This window comes from Lissotriton helveticus, chromosome 7 (assembly GCF_964261635.1).
Source record: "Lissotriton helveticus chromosome 7, aLisHel1.1, whole genome shotgun sequence".
Classification (NCBI taxonomy): Eukaryota; Metazoa; Chordata; class Amphibia; order Caudata; family Salamandridae; genus Lissotriton; species Lissotriton helveticus.
In genome coordinates, this window is record NC_136068.1 from 1,935,953,541 (window position 1) to 1,935,959,540 (window position 6,000).

General features: G+C 46.2%; 1 pseudogene across 1 annotated transcript in view; it reads right to left on the minus strand.

Annotated features, from left to right (window-relative positions):
• LOC144767891 (uncharacterized) overlaps positions 1-5,400 on the minus strand; it is a 45,157-nt pseudogene extending 39,757 nt beyond the window's left edge. Inside the window, exon 1 of the transcript XR_013598375.1 lies at positions 5,330-5,400. The product of XR_013598375.1 is annotated as an uncharacterized LOC144767891 (transcript). The remainder of the gene's footprint in view (positions 1-5,329) is intronic.
• Positions 5,401-6,000: the final 600 nt, after the last annotated feature.

The following is a 6,000-nucleotide window of genomic DNA, read 5'->3' on the forward strand; positions in this document are numbered from 1 at the left end:
CCTTGTTGTAAATAGCTCTGTTCTTGGGCAGAATCCCTGCAACAGAGCACTCTCTAAATTGTGTCCTGTCTGACATCCTACCCTGGGAGGCTTGATCCGTATCTTTAGTTGGGTCACAACCCTGCCCCTTTGAACGCAGGTCCCAATTCTACCCCTTCTTAACCAACCCAAAAATGCCCCTCAAAGTCAGAGGTCAGCAATTTCTTTTGAGCCCCTAGATTATGGCTGTATTATTTGGAATGCACAAACGTTATTGTCCCCCCAGAACCCAGCTGTGAATTGGAGACAGTCAGATAGGCACACAGAGCCATGAGCACAGAAATGCCCAAAGTGGTATTTCCAGCATCGTAATGTCGGATCTACTCGCTGCACCGGAGAGGGTTTGCTATTTTGAACTCATCAATGTCAAACACTATACTGCCACACTTCTGTATGCAAGAAATCCAGCTTCTGCGCCTTTCCACAGATCCCTCACATCAATCCAATGCGGGAAACATGCCCTACTGCACAGAAACACACCACCTGGTGCCACTCCTTACCAGTGCATGTAGCACAAACGCACACATGCCCTACCTCTTCCCGACACCGCACCCTGTCACGAGGAAGTACTCCGATATAGCAAGAGAATTGTAGAACCTTTGCAAGTAGCCTTTTAAATCACAAGCCAAGTAACAGTAACCTGAAAACAGAGACCCCGTCATAGCAAACCTGTGGCACGTTTAAAGAGCAACCTCCGTGGTGGCACAACCAGTGCTGCAGGCCCATGGAGGAGCCTTTGAGTTACATGCTCTAGATATATATCTCACCTATAAACAAAGTATTTACAGCTAACTCGGGTCCCCTGAGTTTTTGCTGGACAGGCTCCAGAGGGTCCAATCAGCTGCTGCTAAATTGGCCCTGGGGCTGCCGAGAAGTTCTCATGGAGCATCCGCACTGGCAAAACTGCATTGGCTTCCCATAAGGCAGAGGATCCATTTTAAGACCCTCTGTATAGTTTTTAGGGCTCTCCATGGAGCTGGCCCAGCTCCTCTGCAATCTAAATTTGCCTGGTATACCCCCACTAGACAGCTTTGATCCTCTGACGCTAAATTGGTAGTTGTTCCCAGATTCAGGAAGGTCAGAGCCGGTGGCAGATCCTTCGAAGTGACTGCCGCCAGACTATGGAACACTCTCCCTATCGAGATTAGGCATATCAGTGAACTCCTCCCGTTCAGAAGGAGGATTAAAACTTGGCTATTCCCCTGCTAGCCCGCTTCTTTCCGGTCTCTTTATCTCTCAGCGCCAGGATGCCTGCAATGGTGACAGCCGCGCTTTACAAATGTTTAAAATAAATAAATAAACTCATTTCAGCCAATCAGGTCTACACTAATCACCGGCATGTATATGACGAACACAGCGTTTTTGCACTAAATGGCAGTGTCAAAAGTGCTAGTCTAGCATATAGATCAGCGGAAAACCGGAAGGGAGAAAAGCAAAAAAAAAGTCTAGGAAAAGCACCATCGCAAGCGCCATTTCCAACAGAACTTATTAGGACTGGTATGTAGGATACAAAATTACAGATCTGTGCAGAATGTGTATTAACCCACGTGGACGCTTGCATTTGACAATGACCCAACATTACATGCTGAACTCACACGCTGCTCCAGTAACATTGGAGCCTCGAGTGAGCAAATCAGGTTTCCTGAAAGGGAGTAGCTTTGACGAAGTAAGTAGACGCGCTATGCCCAACATCCCGTAAGCGATTTGTCACGTCGTTTTAGACAGTATTCTAACTTCAGAGAATTTCTCATTTATTAACGTACCTTCAGGGTTTGACTACAGGCGTCCCTTCAACTCCTCGAAGGACTCATGAGGCCCGGTCAAGGTCTCTGATCATGTATGTACTTAACCTCAATCACCACAGTATTATGACTATGTGCCAGCAGTTTATGCTTTTTAAATGTTCATATGTTTGTAATGTCTTGTTAGTCCAATTATCACAGCATTTTCTCACTTTATACGCACTGGTTTGGTTTATTTTCACCACTATAACCTCTGAATCACCAATGATTTTTAACCCATTGTTACCCAGAAGGTCGTGCGTTTTTTAACCTTTTTGTTTCTCTTCGTAACTCTGCAGAACTTTTGAGATTTAAAGCAGACCAATTAGGTGCTGTATATATATTTTTTCTTATTTTTGTTTTCAACTTTAAATGTGCTAATAGCAAAATCAGGAGTGGGAGCATCATTTCTCCTTTGAGGTCCAAACGAAAAGCCTTGGGGTAGGGGCTGGAACTAGTCGACCAACCAGGGAAACAGTAGGTAGTCACGCCTCTAACAGTTCCTGCTTGTCCCCAGATTTTAGTGTCTCAATTAGGGGTAGAAAATAAAGTTGTTTTTCTCCCACTATTTTGATATTTTTAACGTTCACTTCCAAAACCCCCTCCATCTTCATAACAAGACCACATAGGTAAATGTAAAAAAATCTGTCTTTGTAAAGTGAAAACTACTCACCCTTACGGGTCTCAAGGCGCTGGGGGCCGCCATGAAGGTTAAGTGAGCTATTGCCCAGAGTCACATGCTGCTGAGCTGAGCTGCAGCCAGAGCCAGGGATCGAACCATGAACCCTGTACTCCTAAGTCAGCAGCCCTGGCCGCTGCACCACACCTCTCCACTATAGGTGTACAGGGACACCCTTACTTTTCTATTCAGTGCTCCTGCGTATTCGTAGGTAGCAGCACGCCCCTGTCCGTAGAGGGCAGGGATGGACCCTATGAAGAAGCATGCCACCGAGGGGAAACCTGGGAAAGGGGTAAGGGTTATTTGAAAGAAAACGTTTTTTCTTTCTTTACAGTCCTAGCAAGAGGTGCGCTTTCCTTCTGCAATACAAGGGACTCTCTTTTTGCTTATTTGACAAGTTTCGTGGAGGACGAGTCCCTATCTCTCCTACCTCTACTCTTCCCCTTTGTGATTGACATTAACCTATTTATACAGGAGGACAGGGAAACCTAGGACCTCCTGGCTATCTCACTAGAGTTAAAATTGGTAACACGCAGGAAAATACATTGATTCCTACATTTGGTTCATTTGCACCGTTTGTTGATTGGGATTAAATCCCAGACCCATAGCTCTAAAGTTGGTTCAAGTATTGGTACCACTAAACAGCACATTACACCTATAACTCTTGAAGACTCACATTCAAAGTCATACTTAACTCTCATTTTTAGCTCACAACATACAATTCAACTTTTGCCAATTTCCACATAATGTTCGTTACATTTATTTTCCTGCCCTTCTTTAAGAACTCTCGTTCCCTCCCCTACAAACGTATTTCTTTCATATTTTGATCAATATTAATGACTTGACTCCACACTTCACGTTACTCTCTCTGTCACTCTTATTTCTCTTTTCTGGCCTCTTCTAGCATTTTCTTCTTGTTCATCTTGTTCTCCTCTTCCTGCTGAAGTGACAATCAGAGACTTCTCATAGTACAATCCTCATCAACACACCGTTGATGAGAGTACAGTAACCCTTTGCAGCATTATCATACGAGTAGCCTTGGGTGCTTGGGTCACTCACACAGTTGGAGGTTGTGCTTAAGTCTCACTCAAACCTGCCTAATTCTACCGAACTATGGGGAAGAACTAGAACGTCACATGTGACTTTGCTGAGACGTCTGCTGTGTGCAGAGTAGTACCTGACTATTCTACACAGAGCAGAACCTCTTACATCCAGTGATCCTAAAGATTTCTGTACAGAGAGGAGAGGCCAATAAGAGTGACTGACAGTAGCCAACATCTGCTAAGACAGACACACTTGAAAAAGACACACTGTAGACGTCTCATACACACACACACACACACACACACACACAGCCTGCAGCAGACAACGCTACCCTGTTCACATGAACACACATCCAACCTGCAGAGATAAATCAAAAACACAGACACGTACATTCCACTGCTTGGAAGGTCTCCTACCTGGGAGACCCAAGGTCAATGCACACACACACAATCCCTGCAGCAGATAATGCTATAAGCCAACCTATACCGCTGGAAACTATTGCAATGACTGAGGTTTTACCTAGAGTGAGATATGAAAACAGGGGCAAAGGGGCAGCAGGGAAGGCTTGACGTTCAACTGCCTGGGGGACAAGCTTCTGGCACAGGGGTACAGGTGAACAAGTCAACAAACTAACAGCGAGAGCCGAGCAAAGAGTGTGGACAGATTTCTCATAGAGCGCTAAGATGCAGTGCAATGAGAACAGATCTGTCACAGTACAGTAAGATGCATTGTAGTGAGACAGATTCCTCATAGTGCAGTAAAGTGCAGTGCAGTGTGCACAGATTTTTCACAGTGCAGTAAAGGGCAGTGCAGTGCATAGATTCTTCATAGTGCAGTAAGGTGCAGTGTGCATAGATCTGTCACAGTGCATTAAGATGCAGTAAAGAGTGCACAGATTCCTCGTAGTGCAGTAAGATGCAGTGCAGTGGCACAAATTCCTCATAGTGCAGTAAAGTGCAGTGTGCATAGATCTGTCACAGTGCATTAAGATGCAGTAAAGCGTGCACAGATTCCTCGTAGTGCAGTAAGATGCAGTGCAGTGGCACAAATTCCTCATAGTGCAGTAAAGTGCAGTGTGCATAGATCTGTCACAGTGCATTAAGATGCAGTAAAGCGTGCACAGATTCCTCGTAGTGCAGTAAGATGCAGTGCAGTGGCACAAATTCCTCATAGTGCAGTAAAGTGCAGTGTGCATAGATCTGTCACAGTGCATTAAGATGCAGTAAAGCGTGCACAGATTCCTCGTAGTGCAGTAAGATGCAGTGCAGTGGCACAAATTCCTCATAGTGCAGTAAAGTGCAGTGTGCATAGATCTGTCACAGTGCATTAAGATGCAGTAAAGCGTGCACAGATTCCTCAGAGTGCAGTAAGATGCAGTGCAGTGTGCACAGATTTTTCACTGTGCAGTATAGGGCAGTGCAGTGCATAGATTCCTCATAGTGCAGTAAGGTGCACTGCAGCGTGTACAGATTCCTCAAAATATAGTAAGACGAAGTGCAGTGACACAGATTTGTCATAGTGCAATAAGATGCAGTGCACAATGTGTAGATTTCTTATAGTGCAGTAAAATACAGTGCAGCATGCACAGATTTCTCAGTAAGATGCAAAGCACCGTGCACAGATCTTAAAACAAATGATGACCACAAACACCCCCAGGGCCAGAAAGAAAGCCCCTGCCCCCCACCCCCCCCTCCAAATAGAAGAGCCCGGCTCCTGACAGAGATTTCCTCCAGTATTATTCAGTCTATTTCTACAAACACAGCAGAAGGTGCTGACAATCTCCTACCTGAGCAGAGACCTGTGCAGACATGTCCAGGCTCTCTCCTCCTCCTGTGGCTGGGGTGGGGGGGCAGGGGCAGATTTGGGGTCTGGGAGAGGTGGGGGGGCTGTGAGGGTCTGAACATGAAGATAACTGCACAGACAGACAGGGCTCCTTCCTCCTCTGCAGCAGGCTGGACACAGAAGGAGAGGCAGGAAATGATGTCACCATCAGGTGCTGGTGCTGTCTCTGCCACCGCTGACCTGGAAGAGGAAATTCTATGTCAGTCCACGGAGGCTCAGATTATGCTTCTCTTTACTTTACTGACAGATACAGCAGCCAATAAAAACTTTAAACTGGCATGACCCCGGAAGGACAACCCCCTCCAACAGTCTGCACCAATCAGTCTCAAGTCCCTTGTATAACTGTCCATACACATAATACGACCTCCTCTTTCTTTGCTGCTGCAGCAGCGAGTTAAGTGCCCTTCTATTTTACTTCTTCCTAGGGGGTAATGTGTGTAAGGGCGGTGGTTGTAGACGGCGCGCGCGCGCGTCAGTGATGGTATGTGCTGAGCGGACCTCCGCTCGGGGTTGAGGTGTCTTTGGTGACTTTGTGATAATTGCCTTTTTTCATCGTTTTTGGCCCGCGCGGGCGTTTTCTGTTGTCAGCGCGTAGCGCGACTGGCGGTGTGCCGG